A 17,104-nucleotide genomic window follows, 5' to 3' on the forward strand; every position below is an offset into this window, starting at 1 on the left:
GAAAGAAACAATAAAATAGACCTTTTCAAACTTGCCAGAGTGTAACAAACCCCAAACTGACAAAAAATTCACAGCTTCATCAATAAGAAGACAGCAAATAAATTTTCCTCCATATCTCATGACACTGGTTCCCTTTCAAAGTCAAGTTAGTTAGTATGAGATAGTTGCCTGAGAATGTTTTCTAACAATGGAGTCAGTTTATTACAGATACTAAGCACTCGCCCACCCACCCTAAACACTTAAATCTGTGTCTCTTTTAATGCAACAATTTACGGTTGAACCAGCAGGCATTTCCTGAGCATAATAAAGATATTGTTCCAAAATCAAAAATATAAAAATAAAGAATATAACCTTCAGGTATGTGCCTCAAAGTCTCTGATCCTATTCCCTTCTCCACTGTATCTCTGTTAAATGTCTGCCTCTTTTGATAGAAGAAAAAACATCACTAATTGAGATTTAATAATTGACAGATTTTCTATACGATTTCTTGAAGAATTTTCCTTAAGCAAAGTTGGAATCAAAGTGCAATCTTCCAGATGAAAACATTGGGATAACTGTTTCTTAATTTAAAGGGAATGCGACAGGTAAATAAAAGGAGAAATCTGCTAAAATCAAATTAAGTAGTTGAAGACAGATCTTAAGTTGCATTCACTTTACTAAGCATGATAATCAATAGTTTGCAAAAAGGAAATGGTCAGAGAGGTCCAAGCAAATAAAGACTCGGGTAGTGGGGAAAGACTGTGTTTTCTGAATGGCAGTTGCTGGTAATGTAACGGCAATAACAGAATTAGAATATTGGGTAGGGGAAGGAGAGCCAATGTTACAGGTTCTGTAATGAATGAATGAGTGAGACTGAATGAGCCATGCAGGATGAAAGACAGCAAGTGATCTGACTATTGGGGAGGTATGTCAAACGGAGGAGGGTACAGTAAGATGAAAGAGTGGAGGGGAGAATGCTTGATTTGTTTTAAGACAGGTCTTAGGAGTATGTTTTCAAATCAGAGGGCAGAAATTACTGCAGCAACCAAAACTATTGATAATGTATAGAAACGTAGGTGAGAATATTTCTGAAAATTGATAGAGTAAGGTCATAAGGAGGAGAAGAAGGAGGCAAGAATTAGAGGTGACCAAGCTAACTTTGGGGAAAAAAATCTCTTTTAATCTTAGGATTGAGGGAGAAAAGAATACACGCAGTAAAACATAATAAAGGGATGAAAAAAAGAAAGCTCCAACACTGGCTCAGTTAAAATACTTTGTAGCTCAATTCTATTAATATAATTTATGTGCTATTGTACACTAATACTTCAAGTGTGGTGATGTCCTGTCTAACCACTGCTACAACTATTCTACCCACTTGGACTCCTGTAATGTTAACACATTATTGTTTCTCTGTTGACTCTTGTGGTATCCATGTATGATAACACAATGGGGTTAGGTTTCTGTGATTCTTTCCAATGGGATGCCCAAAGCAATTTCAACCATGATTACAGACTTAGACAAATTCAGGCTAACAGACATTATAAATTAGCAAAAGAATGCAAAATAAACATCTAATAAGAATTGAAAGAGAAAGTACTTTATCTTTGGATCATCTAGTTTCAAACATAATGCCCACAACAGAATAGGCACATAAATGTTTGCTGAATTAATGAGTTTATGAATGATGCAAATAGCAGAGTTTTTGTCATTGTTGTTGTTTTAATGAGGCTCTAGAGAAATCAGATTATAGTTGCAGAAGTTTAGTAGCTATAAGGTGAATTTTGAGTAATAACTATTGCCACTACAAGTAATTTCATCTGAAAATAACATTACTCAAGGATAAAAATATTCTTTTTCTATACTCGGTATCACAGATGAATGGATTTACATTCAACAAATGTTTTAAGTTTGCACTTTGTTTTGTTTTAATTAATGTCTCAGACACTCACTCCTATGGACTCCCATATTTAGTTTTTCTTTTTACATCTTCCCACTTCTATGTTTTCCATCCACTATCACAGACACCTGTAACAACATCACCAACCAAGGTTAGGGTAATGGAGAATTTCTATAAGAAAGGCCTTACTACTTTCTGATCATATCTTGGATGTGTCATAAACCAAACATCCTACTTTTAGTCAATTCAAATCAATTGTGTGTATCATCTATAAGAAAAAATGTGGGATATTTGGGAGCATCTACAGGAACACTATACAGTGGAACTATAATGTAAGTTGCATGTATAATTTTACATTTTCTAGTAGTATATTAAACTAAATACTAAAGAAATAAATGAAGTAGTTTTATTATTTACTTTACTGAATATTATAATTTCAATGTGAATCAATATAAAAATTATTAATGCTATATTTTCACTTCATTTTATTTTTTGGTAGTATGTCTTAAAATCAAGTGTATACCTTATACTTAACATCTTAATTTGCACTAAGTACATTTCACATTATCAGTAACCACACATTGCTAATGGCTACCACGTTGAACAGCATAGCTCTATAGATCCAGCTCACACAACCACAGGCTATTTTTTAACTAAACAGGTAATTGAGTTCCTTAAAAAATTATTCAGAATTATTTTTTCCTACAAACAAACCAATGAGTCAAGTTATAACTACTTATTATATGTACTTTACTATATTGTTAGGCTCTGTATACTCTTTATAGACATCTGATAAGGGAGAAGAAATAAGCCAGGCATTTTTTGAAAATAAGGATTAAAAAATATTTTTTTCTAATCTTTTCTTTTAAAATGAATATAGGTAATGAAATGGAAATCTGAAACAACAGTTTATTTCTCAGCATTAATATAAGTCATATACTTACGGCTGCATGGTGCCTATATATAGGTGCTGTTTATGTCTAGCTTACCATAAATCTTATTAAAATTTTAATAACGTGGAAAGCAAATAAATATCATATAATGTTGTTTAAAAAACTCGAAGATGCCTTCCCACTGCTGAGGCCTTTCATCATATATTCAGCATAAGGATAAGTGGTCATATTATCAAATCCTGAAATAATAATGTATATTAGAAACACTGACAGATCTTTAACTGTAGCAGCACAGACTGTATTACTAACAGTGCCATACATCATCAACAAATAGGAATTTAGGATGCAGTTTGCTGCCTTGACCTTCAAGCTCCAATTGTGTTTCAGTCATCAAGAGTTCATAAACAGTATAATTTACAATCTCTGAAAAGAGACTATGTGGACACAATAAACCACATACGTTATATGGGGGAAGAGTGGATACATACTTGGCTTAATATTCTCAAATTCAGTCAATCTTACTGACAGAATTCATGTACGTTAACTCATTGCTTTGCAATTCGTTGCAAGTAGCTAGTGTTTACTGTCAATTTTTTTATGATCTTATAACGTGTTTATGTTAGGGAACCCTAGATATTGGCCTTATAAGCCAAAAACACTTAGATCCCAAAGATCTCTCAGCAAACTTTTTTTCTGATTATCACTTTAAGATGAATACCCCTGAACCACATGAAAAGTTAAAATTATACTCTCCTGTACCAGGAAGAGAGCTACAATCGAGATGAGTTTATTTATGGACAGGAACATTCCTACTTATTCTGAGGTCATGCTTCCTGAACACTGCAATCAAATTAAAATAACCTTAAACAGCACTTGGAAGGGCAAATAACTCACAAAGCCCAACAGACTGTCCCTTAAGAGAGGTAGAATAGTACTGAATAACTGAAGCAATCATCATCAGGTTCTAGCAGCTAGACACGATGACATCAATTAGAAGCAACCAATAAAAATACAGAAATGAAAAAAAATAACAAAACACTATTCATTTTTTTCTAGTTTTCAGCAGCAGAATATTTGTCACTTTTTTCATAGAAGCAGATGACTCTCTTTGAGGGTTTTATTGTATTCTAAAAAAATACATAACTTAATGACCTTCAATCAACAAGAGAAGGTTAAACGTTTTAAGCAGATTTTGAGACACATAACAACTTTGATACCTTTCGGTAAGGTTTTCTTGAGAAATGCCCTTCCACTTTCTCATTACTATCTTTTGAAGACTGGAGTCTACTAATTATAAGATCCTGCTCAAGTACCATCTACCTGTTACGATGATGTCTGCCTAAATCTTACCCCAGTGGAAGAAAATGGTAACACAAACCTTTTACTCCTTGGTTTCTCTGTAACTGTTTCTCCATCTTTTTGGCAATTATAGTTGAAGATACTTTACATGTAGTTTAGATTCTAAGGCACAGAGGAATCCCTAAAATGCTGTGGAAGAAACACAACCCTAAAATGTCACAAAGGTTAGGGTACAACGGCAGGAAGGATCTACTATTCCTAGGGTTGGAGAACGGAAAATTTTGGAATTATTAAAGCTTAGAAGCTCAGAGGAAGTATCCTGTGAAGTTGAAACTCAGGCCTCTGAATGGGGGCCACTGCTTAGCTACAACCGATGTCCCTGAGATCAGAGATGGAACCCTGTGTAACTGGACCCCAGACCTATGAGGAAGGGCTCTAGTCCACTCATGCCAGTGTCTCTGATGAGTATTTTGAGTCAGATTTAGCTAATGTTGGAAAAAGTGAAAATCAGTGAGAACTCCTACTACTAGAATGGACTGTCACTACTTAGGTGAAGAAGTATTGTTAGGGTGACAGTGACAGGAAAAGAAAGCAAAAACAGGAACAAATTGTAAGTAGAAAGAAGCATATTTTCGTCCTCCTCCTGGCTTCCAGCTTTCTTTTACTGCTTCTTATTAGAGTTTATCAGGAAGTCAGCTGGCAAAGTGAAAATGCAGTTTGTAGAGTCCTGGTCCCAGGTTCACAAAACATAGCATACAAGGATGGGATTGCAACAACAACAACAAAAATAAAGCTTAATAAACTGGCACATCTGTTAGGAAAAAAAGCCATTGTCTAATCTACACCCATATTCCTTACGTTGTCTGGTGTCGTGGGCTGAATGTTGACTGCAAATATACATCCAAATTTTAATTTCTAGGACCTGTAAATGTTACCTTCTTTGCAAAAAGTGTCTTTGCAGATGTTGATATTGCTTGGCAATTCTTGCTGCTCCCATGTGAAGAAGGATGTGTTTGCTTCCCCTTCGACCATGACGCTAAGTTTCTTGAGGCCTCCCCAGGCATTCTGACCTGTGAGTAATTAAGCTTTTCTCCTTTATGAATTACTCAGTCTCGGGTATGTCTTTATGAGCAGAATGAGAAGACTAATGCAGGTGTGATTAAAGATTTTGATATAAGGTTTTGATATAAGATTTTGAAATATCCTGTATTATGTAAATGTGCCCTAAATCCAATCATCACTCTCCTTGTAAAAGAAAGATGGAGAGAGATTAAATAGATACGCAAAGAAGAGAAGGCCTCGTAAGACTGAGATTGAAGTGACGTGGTCACAAATGAGGGAAAGCCAGCAGCCACAGGGAATGGACTCTCCCTTAGACTCCAGAGAAAATGTGGCCTTGCTGACCTCCTGAGTTCGGATTTCTGGCCTCCAGAACTGGGAAGAAATAAATTTCTGTTGTTGTAAGCCATCTAATTTATGGCAACTTGTTATGAATTCACAGAAAACTAATACATTTAGGTTATACTTTTTATATAATATTAAAATTTTATGAAATAAAATGGAAATCACAAAACTTTTGATTTACTTAGAGAAAGCTTAATCTACATAGAAAATCTACTAACATAATACTAATGAGTTAAGATAAATGGAACCTGTCTAAACCTAATCAAAATTGTATGTAAAATTAATAATTTGACTTTGGAAAATATGATTTTATGGATTATCTAGCCTTTCAGCTGCGACTTACAGTAACAAATATATAAAATAAAAGGGTAAACATTTTCTGAAATAAAATGAAGCATAGGTACTCATCAACCTCTAGTAGTTAATCTAGAAAATATTTTACTACATTTTAATTCTTAACTTTCTATGTCTGAAATGATTTTCTATTCATCCATATGATATTGTATTTTAGAAAAAAAGATGGCATTATGAATCAGCTTTGAAAAAATGTCTATTCTTTAGTTATTCAAAGCTGTCTATTTAATTTCATGGTTAAGAAAAGAAAAGAGAAATTGGAAACACAGGAAATCTACAACTACCTGCAGAGAGGATACTTAACATTTGGTGCCTATATTACATTCTTCCCTCTAAAACTTTTGTGTCTGACAAGGCTATATTTTATTGGCTTTTGAATTATATTGTGTAAAATTAGATTGAGTTAGCATATCATCCAAACTCCCTGGTGTGGCATATGTAAGCTTTGATTAGAAAATGAGACCTACTATGATTAGCAATAAAAAAAAAAAATTGGAGACACGGTACCTGGCACATTTGAAGGCTATCCCTTCCAAAAATATCTGGCTATGTTTCTTCCCATTTCACGTTATTGCATAAAGAATAGATTACTATTTGCATGTAATTATTTTGGATGAGAAAGAAAAGGCAAGGCACATTTTTAGTCTACATTAGGATTTAGCAAATATACCTAGACAGATACAAACAGAATTTCTTCTCAAGATTATTTAGTTATTTAAAGTGAGTAACAAAAGTAATCTTGCCTTGTCAATCATATTATTTAAGCTGAAGTCAGCAGAATTGCATTTAGAAAAGATTCATTCTTTGTACATCACAGCTGTTAAAATCGACTGCTCATGAGAAAGACCTGTTATTCTTGATTTCTTCCCTTACCTTTATCCTCATACCTTAATCCATCACCAAGTTTTTGTAGATTATATGTCCAAAATGTTACAAATTAATCTTCTCTCCATTGCCACCCCCACCAACATGATCTCTGTGATGATTAATTTTACCTGTCAACATAATGAGGCAATACTGCCCAGTTGTTTCTTCAAACACTAGTCCGTATGTTGCTGTGAAGGAATCTTACAGAGGTAATTAACGTTTATAATCAGTTGACTTTAAGTAAAGGAGATTGCCCTTGACAATGTGGGTAGGCTTCATCTAATCAGTTGGAAGCCTCAAAAGCAAAACATGATGTATCCTGAAGAAAAAAGAACTCAGCCTTAGACTATTAATATAATAGAGAAATTCTAACTAAATTTATAGCCTGCCACAGCCTACCTACAGAGATTGGGGTCCAGACTATAACATCAACTCTTCCCTGAGTTGTCTGTCTTCCTTGTCTACAGATTTCAGGCTTGCCAACCTCCTCAGTCATACGAGCCAATTCCTTAAAATTATACACAGACACACACACACAAACACACGCACACACAAATACACACATGCCATCTCCTATTGTCCTACTGTTCTGTGTCTCTGGAAAATCCTGACTGACATTCTAGGTTATTAAAAGAACATGTCATTTCTAATTTTTCCATTTCTTTCATTACCTCTAAAATCTGTTTTCTACATAGCAATCAGAGATATACAGAATACTTGTAATCAAATATTAAAGGGCCTGAAAATAAGACTTAGCCCCTCTCTACAGCCTCTAGGTCCTTGTTTCATTTTTCAATCCCAAACCAAGTTACTCCCCCAAATCTATTAAGCTACCTTAAAGGAAAGGGTTATGTTTCTTTCCTTCAAGACAATTTTAAAGTTTGTGATTACATATTTATTTGGTCTTTTGTCTGCTTATTCTCTGTTTCTTTCCAATAGAAAGTAAAGACTACGAGGGCAAGATTGATATTTATATTTTTGGGCATTGTATTCTCAGTGCCTGGTACGGTTCTGCATATGGCAGACACTATGTACTCGCTGAATTAAAAAGTATGATGGAATCAGTAGTAATTTTAAGATAGGTATTTTGAAAAAGTGGCATCAACTTCTAACTGACAGGTAAGAAACGCAATAAGATTGGAAAGAGAATCAGGAAATGCAAGAAACAAAGTATCACCCAAGCCATAGGCATTAATCTTATAGTCTAGATAGAAGTAACAGCAAAATATTAAATGTCCATTTTTGTGTGTGTAAGATAAAATATATTCTGCTTCTCTTTTGGCTCACAATATGATCATTTTATTCACACTCAGTTTTAAATCTTCTTTGTATACCACTCCTGTCTGTGAAGCTGCTACATTTTTTATTTTAAGACAAAGCCTCACTCTGTCACCTAGGCTGGAGTGCAGTGGTGCAATCTCAGCTCACTGCAACCGCCACCTCCCAGGTTCAAGCGATTCTCGTGTCTCAGCCTCCAGAGTAACTGGGACTACAGGGGCGTACCACTATACCGGGCTAATTTTTAGTATTTTTAGTAGAAATGGGGTTTCACCATGTTGGCCAGGCTGGCCTAGAATTCCCAACCTCAGGTGATCCACCCACCTCGGCCTCCCAAAATGCTGGGATTATAGTCATGAACTACTGTGCCCTGCCAAATTTGTTTTTTAAAATAAAATTCAGAGTGGTTGCAACCAGGTTTAATCTCTTAACCAATTTACATAATTTACCATCTCTGGTAGCTTTCAAGAAAAAAAACTAATTTTTCTGAACTTCAGGGCCCTTACATATATAATGGGGAAAATATCCACCAGATGAGTCACCTGGTAGATCAAAACACTGTTTATAGAGCTCCTGGGAGCACACGGAGGGTGAGGGCTTTGAAACAAGAAAGGTCTGGGAAAGGTAGCAGCTCCAACAATTGTTACATAAGCTATTGTGAAGACCAGAGGTATGCATTGAGTGTATTAAGTGCCTGGCACATGAGTTTTATTTTGTTCTTAAAATTCCCATAGGTAGTATCCTGATAGCCTGACCATTGTTCGACATACACATGTATTATAAATGGAACAACCCAATAACACCTGTTGTGGACCAACAAAACCCCAATAAAACCCCACCATGACCAATTATGGCACAAGACAGAGCCCAGTTCTTTTAAAATCCAGGGAAAACAGCATAAAGGACCAGGAAAGTTTCTCTGGATAAATTAGTCAACAAATGTTTTTCAAGGTGCAGAAAAAGATATAAAATTTGCAACAGTGGACCAGCCGTGGTGGCTCACGCCGGTAATCCCAGCACTTTGGGAGGCAGAGGCATGTGGATCGCCTGAGGTCAGGAGCTCGAAACTAGCCTGATCAACATAGTGAAACCCCATCTCTACTAAAAATATAAAAAATTAGCCGGGCATGGTAGCAGGCTCCTGTAATCCCAGCTTCTCCAGAGGCTGAGGCAAGACAATCACTTGAACGCAGGAGACGGTGGTTTCAATGAGTCGAGATTGTGCCATTGCACTCCAGCCTGTGCAATTAGAACTAGGCTCCGTCTCAAAAAAAAAAAAATGTGCAACAGTCATCACGCAGGATTTGGAAGGCAGAAGTAGAACGGAATCTGTTTGCTTCAGCAATGTTTGCAGGCATCCTGGAAGTTGCCTGCTTGAGAACCGCAGGCAGCTGGTATTGTCATTGAAGGTGCTATTTCAGTTCTAGTGTTCTTGATTCTATGAAACTTAGCTTAAAGAAAGCTAAGGAAACTTAAAGCTTCCTCAACATTAAAAAAAAATATTATTTTTTGTTTGTAATAATATGGAACAATTCATGAATTTTCATGTCATCCTTGTGCAAAGGTCATACTAATCTCTGTATCATTTCAATTTTAATATATGTGATACTAAAGTGAGCACTTCCTTGACTTTTAAATCTTGAATGCTTGTAATGCACAAACTTATAATTCTATTAAAATTATTCCTAATTTGAATACCTAGATCGCTTCCTAATTTTCTCAGCGAAACTAGTCAGATAATGGTAGACTTAGAGGAAATACTAGAATCCCACCATATGTAATTCGAGCGTTTCTTGCAGTTTTATTAGGATTATATAAATTATACATTAAATCATTTTATTTAGCTCTAACTATAGACTATGGGGTGACTACTTCCCATTTCATCCATTATTGCCCTTATGAATTTCCAAGTTGATCTAATCTAAGTACAATTATCAATTCACAGACCTTGTTTTTATCCGTTGAAAATGTTGTAGTCTTGTGTTCTTAGTAAACAGACTGGTGAAGCAGCACAATCAAGAGAAGTGGCTGAAAAACCACGTACTCCTTTGAGGTGACTATGGGAAAAGAGGGAACATTCATGTCCCTTTCCTTGTCAACTTGTGTAGCTCATGTAAGCTTTCATTTGAACAAAGGATTCCACTGAGGATGGTGTACAGGACCAAATACGTGCTTTATAGAATCATGCCTATTGGCTCCCACTGCTTTCTTTGTGTATCAACTCAATATGCTATACCTGCTCCATATATTTTGTGGCTTACAGATCTACTTTCTTATTATAAGAAGAGAATTTTGCTATTCATAATCTAGAAAATGTCAAGTGCAAAATGATTCCTGAACATTTCATCTACTAAACACATGATTTACACAGCAATTGGAAACTTTAGTTTCATTATGCAGCAAAATGAGGTATTAGGTGCTTCAGCATGATCCTTTCTCTTAATTCTGTCTCTTAATTCTCTTTGATTTATATTAAATCAGAAAGATATTTATACACATAAAAAATAAAATAGCAGATCAAACAGAAAGAAACAAATGCTAAAATATGTAACATGGTTTCAAAGAAAATTTCATTATTTTTCTTCCCCAATTGAAATAATTATTTCCCTGAAATGCATTTTAGAAAAGGAAGTCAATTTGTATTAATTATAAATACTTCCTCAACTAATATTTTCACTATCTTAGAAATTCAGTGGTGAATCTAGATTCATCTTTTCTTACTTAATTGATTACCAGAATAAATGTCATGAAAGTTAAGTGACTTATTCTGGAGTCTTTTGGGTCTTTAGCTCACAACTCTAAGTTCCCAGTCTACCGAGCCCCTCCTCTATACTATATTGCCATTTATGTAAAAAGATTTTTAACTATGCTATATGAGATTTAGCAGACAAATATTCCACTTTTTAAATTACATCTAAGATTTATGGAAACATGAAGAGATAGGCACTATTTGGAGTCAAGATAATTTTATTGATTCAATACAATAAGGCATATCTCTTTTCCAGAAGTAGGGATAAATTTGCTCCCTCACAGATGCAATTTTCTCTTATCAAGGTTAGGAGATGTAATTCTGAAATGTGGAAAACTTAATCTATACATACTTGGCTATATTAACACTAAAATCTAGCTAAATTTATTGATGATTTCTGAGCAAATGAGGGACAATTTGGATCAAATGTATGCAGTATTGTCTAGTAGAAAGAGTAATGGTTTTAGAGAAAACAAACTAGGTTCAAATCCCATTTCTGCCGTATGTTAACTTTTCCTGAGCCTTGGTTTTCTTATATGTAAAAAGGGAATAACGAGACCAATGTGGCAGGATTGTTAGCAGTGTTACAAATAATATATGAAAAACGTGCAGCATAGTGTCTCATATAAATAAATTATCCTCTATGGCAAGTATTGTTATTATTGTTAGTCTTAATTATTCAATGTACCATCAAATCACAAAGTCACCCTCGGACTGGCAATGGGTCTTGACTTTCAAATATGACAACAGTAATTTTTTCTCACTTTAGATGAGACTATACCTTAAAACTGAAAGGGACATTTTTATAAAATCCAAACAGTTGTACACACAAAGATTTATATGTTGATACTAGCAAGCTGGATCTCAGAATAATTATCCTTATTTCATTGTCAATTGAAATTTTTAAGAGAAGTTTTTAAATCTCTAATCAAATTCTATTTGAACGTTGTCTGTTATAATGAAATATGTTTTTTTTTTTTTTGTTTTAACATCAACAAAATGAGTGATTGAAAAAAATGAGGCTTGAATTTTGGTATATTAATCTGGTTTTTCTTAAAATTTGGGGGCTTTTTTCCTCCTTTAAGAAGTGGAAACTTAAAAAATGTGAAAGGAACATATAATTATAAAACTTACGTATGCATTTATTCATAAAAGGGTAAAAGGGAATGTCTATAATGATCAACATTACAAAGATTTTGTATATGAACCAGGTCTTCGATCCTCTTTTGGAAATTTTACATTGTCACTCTGCAGATTATCAAATTTTTTATTCATACATAGATTCTTTTGTGTAAGTGGTCGCTGTTAAAAAATTTTTAAAGCATTATGGTAATTCTTAATCACTACTTATTTTTCATAGTCTAAAGAAATCAGAGGCATTGCTGATAGAATTAATGACAAGAGAAACAATGGTGGGATTTTACTTCCAACCAGACCACCCACACCTCACTAAAAGAAAGTACAACCCGAACAAAGTAGTCATTATCCCAATCAAACACGGAACACAAGGTTCTATTAGGACTTACATAACTAACTCTAATTAAAACACAATGAAAACTATATAATGAGATCACTGTTATTCTGAAATGATTTGGGGGGTTTGGGTTTCAACCTCTTAAAATTATGTATGTACTGAATATGTAGCTGGAAACTGATCATATAATGCCTGAGAAATGTGTTTAATAGTTCTGTTTCATGTCACTGCTTGCCTAAATATAAACTGGTTCTAACATCTTTCAAAAGCAAAGTTTTGGGAGCTTCTGTGTTTGAAAAGTACTTTTAGTGGATTGTTTTCTTTTTTTATTCTTGGTTAAAGGCAGAAACATCTTGACATTTACATTGCTATTTTTCTGCTTTCAAGGATGCTAACAAAAAAATGGTCTTGGCTCGGATTAGTTTGAAATGGTCCTCTGAACTTCCACAAGGTCATTATGGCCATTTCTGAAATAACTTCCTTTGTTATGAACCTGCTGTGACATCTTCCATAAGGACACAATGTCAGAGACACATAAAGGCAGGCACAGGTATATACACATAAACATACTGTCCCTCAACCTACACATGGGATGTGCTCCTGAACTCCTGATTATGGCTATTGTTTAGAACTCACAGTGTTTTCCCAAAGAAACAATAATATAAATATAGTTACTTACATAGTCCTTATAGTCTGCTTAGCCAAAATGTAGCTGAAATACCATACATAAGGATGAACAATGGGATACTGAAGCAGAATCAACAGTTTTGTTTTAAATATAATAATTAGACTTTAATTAATCTCTAATGGTGGTATTGGAGGATGTTAACTTTTCCTAAGAGTCCTATTTCTGTCTATCAGCCAGAATTAGATGCTGACTCATGTTTGCTTCCTTGATTTCTCATGTCTTTCAAATCAATACAAATGAAAGAGTAGATCTCTGATTCTCTTTTCCAAAGCCACACCAAATTTCTTATCCTTTTGTAAAATTTCCCTATAATCCTACCTCACCACAATAATGCAGCAGTGTGTTTATATGTGTGTGTCAGAATGGAGAGGAAAGGAAACACTTATTGCTGTTTAACTGCTGTCTCTTTACATGCGGAGAGAGGCTAAAGATGACATTTTTGTTTTTTTGAGATGGAGTTTCGCTCTTGTTACCCAGGCTGGAGTGCAACGGCACAATCTCGGCTCACCGCAACCTCCACCTCCTGGGTTCAAGCAATTCTCCTGCCTCAGCCTGCTGAGTAGCTGGGATTACAGGTATGTGCCACCATGCCCAGCTAATTTTTTGTATTTTTATTAGAGACGGGGTTTCACCATGTTGACCAGGATGGTCTCGATCTCTTGACCTCCTGATCCACCCGCCTCTGCCTCCCAATAAAGATGAGATTTTTTGCAGATGTGCTGTCTTGATGTATAAATGTGGAGTCGTGTTTATATACCTTATGTATTATTAGCGGCCTATTAATAGAAATCTTTTCTTATATTTTTGTTGGGAGCAGTTTTGAAATCCCATGGCTATTTGTACACTAAAAGATTAAAATCAACGATCTTTCTGTTTCTTAGTTTAGATCTTTAGTTTAGTCCAATCATTTGGCAATAACTATTGCTCTCATTTTTAAGACTATGTAAGCTGGTGTATGGTTGAGTGAAGAAAGGAGATAACAGAGACACAAGAGTAGCAGCAAGGACTCATACCCTTAAACAACGCAATATTGTGTGACAAAGATAGAAATCTTGCTGAAATTTGCTAAAATAAGCTAGGAAGAAGCATTTTTTGAAAAATATATTAAATTTCAATCACAAAATGGCTGGTGCCAAAATCTAAAAAGTGGTTCAAATGTCAAACCTTAAAACATATAGGAGAATAAGCCCCAGAAGGCCACGATGCTTTCAACAGTAGTCCTCAGACAGGTAAAGAAAGTTATTTGAGAGAGTTCTTTTCTACTGGAGAAAGTTTGTCATTTAGAGTCCTCAGATTTAATTTAGAAGGTAGTGCCACTTAGATATTTTATTTACTCTTTTTAAACTGCATATTTAATGTCCCTTTTCAAACTCCTTATTTTCTATGAGATGTCACAACCCTTCAGTTGGCAAGCAATTAGCAAAGGTTTAATAAAGGGAAGGACAACATACTGAAAATTAAACATGAGGGAACTGCTTCACTGCTGTGATTCTGGGGAAACAGAACTTGTATTACTTAATTCTTAAGTGTGTCTCCCTTGGTTAATAGTGATATGAGGCAGCTTTGGAAATGAGAACATTATCAGAGTCTGAAGCATTAACCATCTTTTGAAATCTACTTAGGAGATGAGAAACTGATGCTCAGAGATGCTAATTATCTTGCTGCAGATAATCTAATAAGAAAAAGACAAGTTTTCATACCAAATTTCTTCTCACTTTTAAAAATCCCAAGTCCAGTGCTCTCCTAAAATATCATTGTTATTTGGTATTCTCAATTTTGAAAGCTATTCTAATGTGGACAAGTGAGATGCTAATTGCAAAAAGCAATATTAAAACTATATCTTATGACAAATAATAGTCAATTCAATGGAGAAACGAGAGTCTTAACAAACAATGCTGGAACAACTGGACATCATGCAAAAAAAAAATCAAAACACAGACCTTATCTTTTTCATGAAAATTAATTTAGAATGGATCATAGACCTAAATGTAAAATGCAATACTATAAAACTTCTAGAAGCTAAAATACAAGAAAATCTGGGTGACCTTGGGTTTGACATTAACTTTTTAGGTATGACACAAAGAGTACAGGAAAGAAAAGTTGTTACACTGAATTTTATTAAAATTATAATTTAATATTCAAATTTCATTAAAATTAACAACTTCTGCTCTGCAAAAGGTACTGTTAAGAGAATGAAAAGACAAGCCATAATCTGAGAGATAATGCAAAACATGTATCTAATAGAGGGCTGGTGTCCAAAATATAAAAATAAGCCTGAACAAGGAACAACAAACTGCGGAAGGCCGCAGGAGACCTCTGAGGAGGAAGGCCTCTCCATGCCTCATGTTCTGGTGCAGGGTGACCTCGGCTCTGTTAGCATAAACATTGTGCTCAAGGATATAAAACCCCTTCGTAGCACTATGATGTAGCCAGACTTCTATGCTCCTTGTAAGGTCCCTGTTCCACCAGCTGTACATAGATAATAAGTTAAAAACAATCACATGTTCTTGTTTTGTGAAACTCCCAAACCATCACTGTTACCAATCCTTAGAATGACACACCAGTTCCGGCTCAGTGACTCATCCCACCATCACTCCACCCCTACCCTATAGATCAAAGTGATTGTCATCAGTAAATAGTGTGGATGATCAGAGCTCGGGACCTTCACTACTTCCACCAGAATAATAAAGTGATGGCCCCCAGTCCCACTTTTTCTCTTAATCTGTCTTTCTCTCATTCCTTTGTTGCCGCCGAACTCGGGGTACCCACAGGTGATGTAGAGCTGGCTCGCCACATTCTGTGCCCAATATGGGGCTCATGGATCCCTACATTCTGGAACACCAGTGTGTGGGGCTCATGGATTCCCTACTTCTGCTCAAGAGCAACAAGTCAAATTTTACACTGCTGGATTTGATAGTAGTGATATTTTTGTGATGCTTTGTAATTTTCGACATACTTTCACTTATGTGGTCCCTGAGCATAGATACTGTTTTGCTGGCTCTTTACTGCTGACCAAGTTCAGTACTTCCCATGTACTTTGCAGCTTTTTCATTTATGGCATTGCAGTCTATCCTTGGGGCTTCACCCTCTCCCCTTACTCAGGGTTAGATGTCCCCTTGAAAATAGAGGCTGTGAGGCTTAATACTGAGTGTCCATTAACTCATAGTCTGCAGAGCTGAAAATGACTTTAGAAATTATCTTTATCCACAGATCTTCACATAATTACACATAGACACAGAGTGCTTTACCTAAATGGCCCGATAAATGGGGCAGAGAGGAGGCCCTTTCCAGCACTCAATCATGCTTTTCCCACCTCAACCTAGAGGAATTCTAAAAGCAACTTGAAATGAGATTCTTAGAGACACTCAATCACTAAATTAACAAATCCTTCTTAAACACCACTTCCTACATTGGCCCTTTGCTCTTCATTCCTGACATCAACATGCCAAATCCTGTTCTTTTCAGCCCATGCCTTCCCTACTCCCATCATCTTCTAAAGGTTTCTGCTCTCTCCTAACTCTAGTGCACCCTCTCAGGAGCATCAGATAAATCCTCCTGACGACACCTATTTCTACATGGCTTTTGTTGCGTCCATGAAAAAGAAAGCCCAAATCTCTCAACAGAGCATTTAAGGGACTCCACGACTTGATCCTGCCTACCTTTCCATAACCACAAACCCAATAACCTTTCAAACTACTCTACTTTTTGTGCTTCACTCTTGAGCACACTGCACACAACTTCCCCTTTGTGTCTTTCTTCTAACGATCCTCCTGGAAATGGGCATGTTATCCTTCCCTCAAGCCCGAATACATCTTTCTCTTTCACTATAAAGTCTTTCTTGACTACCACAAGAGAATACTTTCTCTCTTCACCGAATGACAAAAGTACTTTGTGGCTGTATGTTCTTTGTGCCATTTGAATAAGTAATCTGCAGTAAGTATTTGATGTATAGTATATTTTAGCTCTTGAATTAGATTAAGCTGTTTAAAGGTTGGGATCTTATATTGCCGGTTCCCAGCAGTATTGCACAGTGATTCAAAATCTTTGAATCCTCTGTTGCCAGACCTTAGGAATATTCCCATATATATATGTGTATATATATATATATATATATATATATATATATATTCCGATGTTTAGTGTCACTTTTATTGAGATGGTATTCTTTGGGACATGATCTAAATACAGAATGAAGTATTTGGCTTTATACAGCAAAGTTCTG

At 35.4% G+C, this 17,104-nt stretch overlaps 1 protein-coding gene and 1 non-coding gene across 9 annotated transcripts in view; both read right to left on the reverse strand.

The window, feature by feature from the left end:
* NAALADL2 (N-acetylated alpha-linked acidic dipeptidase like 2) overlaps positions 1–17,104 on the reverse strand; it is a 1,348,438-nt gene that overhangs the window by 22,338 nt on the left and 1,308,996 nt on the right. The window lies entirely within an intron of this gene.
* Positions 9,489–9,592, reverse strand: LOC116536543. Its single transcript, XR_004262695.1, has one exon. It is a non-coding gene; the product is annotated as a U6 spliceosomal RNA (small nuclear RNA).

This window comes from Sapajus apella, unplaced genomic scaffold (genome assembly GCF_009761245.1).
Source record: "Sapajus apella isolate SASKATOON/1434 unplaced genomic scaffold, GSC_monkey_1.0 scaffold101, whole genome shotgun sequence".
NCBI classification, from domain to species: domain Eukaryota; kingdom Metazoa; phylum Chordata; class Mammalia; order Primates; family Cebidae; genus Sapajus; species Sapajus apella.